Here is a 4,765-nt window from a genome sequence, read left to right on the forward strand (position 1 = left end):
TGGTTAGACCTGCCTTCAGTCACTACTGGCCAATAACAAGGCCAAAATTTTTTAACTTCTTCATTAATGACCTGGACAATGGGACAGAGGGTACCTTCAACAAGTTTATAGATGATACAAAACTGGGCGGAGTGTCAAGGATGCATGAGATGGGTGCGCTGCCATCCAGAGGGACCTTGACAGGCTGGAGAAATGTGCAGACAGGAACCTCATGAAGTTCCACAAAGAGAAATGCCAAGTCCTGCACTTGGGGAGGAACAACATCAGGCACCAATGGTTGGCCAACTGGCTGAGAATCAGCTTTGCAGAGAAGGCCCTGGAGGTACTGGTGAACAAGTTGACCATGAGCCAGCAATGTGCCCTTGCAGCAAAGATGTCCAAGAACATCCTGGGATGCATTATGCAGAGTATTGCCAGCAGGTTGAGGGAAGTGATCCTTTCCCTCTCCTCAGCCCTGATGAGACACACCTGGAGTGCAGGGTCCAGTTCTGGGTTTCCCCAGTCCAAGAGAGACATGGACTTACTGGAGCAAGTCCAGCAACAGTCCACAAAGATGACTAAGGCCTTGAAGAATCTTTCATATGAAGAAAGCCTGAGAGAGCTGGGTCTGTTCAGCCTGGAGAAGAAAGGTCTGAGGGGGGATCTTATCCACATTCAAAAGAGGTGTAAAGAAGACAGAGCCAGATTCTTCTCAGTGTTATCTAGTGACTGGACAAGAGACAGTGGGCACAAGCTGAAATACAGGAAATTCCTTTTAAACATAAGAAAGAACTTTTTCACTGCGAGGGTGATCAAACACAGGAACAGATTTCCCATAGATTTTGTGGCATCCCCATCCCTGGAGATGTTCAAAACCCAACTGGATACAGACCTGCATAACCTGCTCTAGCTGATCCTGCTTTGTGCATGAGGGTTGGACCAGACGATCTGCAGAGGTCCTTGCCAACCTCAGTCATTCTGTGGTTCCACAATATTACTTCTTTGTGTATGTAGTCTTTCAAACCTCTATGCATGCTCAAATAATTTTATTACATAGACTCACAGGATCATAGATTAATTTAGGTAGGAAGGATATCTGAAGGACATTTGACTTAACCTCCCCAGTCAGAGCAGGGCCATGCTATGGCTAAACTAAAGTGATTATGCCACCAGACCTTCAAAAAGGTCTGGAAGAAGATACAGGTAACCAGGGTGCCCATTTCCTTCATGTACCCCCTCATGTCATTAATTAGAAAATGCTGTTGTGATACATTATGTGACTGATTCAGTTCTGTACAAAATACAAGGACAAGTATGGAGTTCCAAAATGATCAGCTTCCTAGACGTAGATATTCTTAAAAATCAGAGCTGTTGTTTGCGTAGCGTGACTTTAGCTCATCCCAAATAAGTAAGACAATCTGTGGGCTGATAAAGAAAAAGATCCAAAATTTACTTTAATCTATCTTCTTTCATAGGCCATTGAATTATCAGAAATTACTTAATTGAAGAAATGGAAGAATCAAAATATGTCTGAATATTAAAAAATTTTCTGAAATGTTTTGCTTCTTCCAGAAACTCGAATATTAAATTCTGAAATGTTTTGCTTCTTCCAGAAACTCGCTCCTATAAAATACAGTGAGATATATCATATCAAGTGGGTATCAAAATTCTCAGTACTTTTTAACAATTTATTACATGAAATGTTTATAAAGTAAAGTTAGATTTTTCATTTTTACATCTCAAATAAAGAATAAACTTTTACAATACAGCTGTAAAAACAGAACCTGCCACGGATCAGTAGTATTTAGTATTTTTTCGTATATTACTCTTTGATTGGCCATTATGAAGATTTGTGTTGTAGCAAGGCTAGAAGATTGCTGCATCTCAAAGCTCAGCATGAATTTCAATTTTAGATTATTTCATATACCTGTGGCTTAGTAAAGTAATTTTTCCAAAAATCACTTCAAATAACATGTATGTTTTTCTCCTGCTTTATTTGGAGCATTGTTTTTCTCCCATTTATACGGACAGCCTAAAAAAAATAAATTGCTGTATGACAAATAGAATAACTTTATCTTTTTTCTGTGTCATTCACCTTGTTCTTCTTCTTTTCCTGTAGTTCCCAGGGCTTTATGCCCCAGTGAATGCCTGAGGTTGATAAGAAGGGGTTACTTTGAGTAAGCAAAACAATTAAGACCCTAATCAAGTAATGAACTTTCTGTCAATGACCTTTTCATACTGCAAGTGACACCTGCCTGACACTGTCAGTTCCAGCTGACATGGATTCCATGTTATACATAAATCCCTTGACTTAATGATCAGATACGAAGCTCTAAGATGAGTCCACCAACTCCTACATGTAAAAATATTTTTTCTGCCTAAGCCTGACCATTAACGTACCTTTGTTAATGACTTGGGAAGTGAAGTTGACATGCACTGTGCTAAAATATTGCTGTAAAGCCAGGTCTTAGGCTAGTATGCTGTATTGTGATGGCTTTTGAGGAAAATGGCATCCATTCAAAGTATTCCTTAGACCTACTCTCAGTGAGACTAAGTATTTATCAGCTCCAAGATTTCTTTTGCTTAAACAATTCTATTGTGTTGTATAGGGAATATTTCTAGGGAAATAGCCATCACATGAAATATATTTCTATTCTATTTTCTGGCAAAAATTCTTTTCATATTTGCCTACATGAGCAGCATGAATTTCATCACAGACAAAGTTTTGTTTGTTTTACATTTCTGACCTGCTAAATTATATTATGTCAAATTATGGCAAATTACAGGGCGTCACATCATGTTCACATTGTAAGTCAATTCAACTTGACACAATATGACAAAGTAATGCAATATATCAGTTCTATAACCACATTCTTTAAGTAATGAAGTAATATTTCAGCATACAAACCAGAGCATCTATTTAGTATTAAATATCTATCATCTGCTCCAACAGCAGCATGTGGAGCAATTGGGTCAACTATCTACATGAAGAGGATATTTTTGTTGTCTTCTCTGTTAATTTATTAAACAGTACCATGCTAGCATTCTTTCCACATTATAAAAACTAATTTCATTAAAACCCTTACTACACATGTCAACAGTCTGGGAACAGTACATATCTCCATCGATAAATATATGTGTTAGTAAAACATGCAACTTGGCTTTTAAACAGCACTGGTCTTCGTTAAATCCATGAGTGAACCTACTGCTTCAGTAATCAAACTCCTGTTGAATAAGAAATATTCGTGCAAGATTATGGTATGAACAGAGTGTTTTCAGGGCAAGAAACTTAAAGTGAATTTTGCTCAGTAAAAATATGCCAATTACAGTAGTAATCTGTACAGTAAATCTGGCAGGAGTGACCAGAATACTAGTCCCTGTCTCCATATAGCAAATACAGCACTAAGCAAGCTGCAGGCCACATTTACACTGCCTCACCACTCATGTTCTAAGGATCCATCTGGAGAGCAAGGGCCCAACAACAATGCTGCAGCATCAAGGAGGTGCAATACTAAATACATGTCTACAGTGAGACTGCAATGCAGAACACAGGTACTTGAACTAGTTTTGGTAATCAGTAGCAATTTGAGCTGTGACGGTAATTTACTCAGTTTCTGGAGAGTGTCTACACTGACCCCCATGTTACTAAAATGAGGTTGCTCCTGGTTATGCTGTACTACATTAAAAACTGAAGTGTGATGTCTCGCTGTTTTTTCTGCCAACTAACCCTTGCATTCAACAGGAGAAACCCTTACAAAGGTAACAAGGCTTTCAGTCAGTGCTCCTTTAAACATCTGCTATAGTGAGAGAAAAAGAATGAATAGAGAGGTTAATTAAGCAGCCTAAGTTTCCAAAGCAATTATCCCATGAGCTTCTCCAATCAGATGGCTTAAATGGGAATGGAAAATATTTTAGAAAGGCACTTTTTCTTTGATATTTTTCAGTTTAGTTAGCCATGTAACCAGCTGTACAACACTTTCAGCCATATCAATGAGAAAAGCAGTGTCAGGAAAGAATTCAGAGAGGAAGGAGGCTGCTTAGCCCAGAATTTTTGACATAATGTCAGTTGTTGAGTTATGGTCCAGGGAAGAAATGGTTGCAATACGGAGGAGAAGGGAAAACAGGCAGAGGAGTGTTACTTGAAATAGACCAGTTAATTTTACACTAAAAGGTACAGGTCTTTCTATATTTAAGAAAACCTTTCATCCTGTCTTTTGCCAGAGGGCTTCTATGGAAAGGGCAAACATTGTTATCCAGAAAATTATATCTGGGCCTTATTCCTGGCTCCCAAAAACATATAGTGAGGCGTATCACCACTTTTGAGAAAAATCATTATTCAGGCAGATAAGCATAATTTGTGTGTCTACAAAATAGTCTGTTTGTACTTTTTTATAAACCATATTAGAGATCTCTGAGAGGTAAAAGAAATTCTCTTTTAACAGTCCATTATACAAACCAGTTATCTCACAATCTAAGAACACTAATCAGAACACTGCTAAACAGTATTTTAATTGCTAAGTAGAGTGCCTTAGGTTTCAGATAGTTTCCTTAATGTTTATATGCAAAGATTATAAAAGATAGAAGTTTTTGTAATTGTATACATAAGAATATTATAGAATCATAGAATCATAGAATAGTTTGGGTTGGAAAGGACCTTTAAAAGTCATCTAGTCCAACCCCCCTGACGTGGGCAGGGACATCTTCAACTAGATCAGGGTGCTCAGAGCCCTGTCCAACCTGACCTTAAATGTTTCCAGGGATGGGGCATCCACCACCTCTCCAGGCA

The sequence above is a fragment of the Aptenodytes forsteri genome, unplaced genomic scaffold, assembly GCF_000699145.1.
Source record: "Aptenodytes forsteri isolate BGI_AS27 unplaced genomic scaffold, ASM69914v1 Scaffold377, whole genome shotgun sequence".
Classification (NCBI taxonomy): Eukaryota; Metazoa; Chordata; class Aves; order Sphenisciformes; family Spheniscidae; genus Aptenodytes; species Aptenodytes forsteri.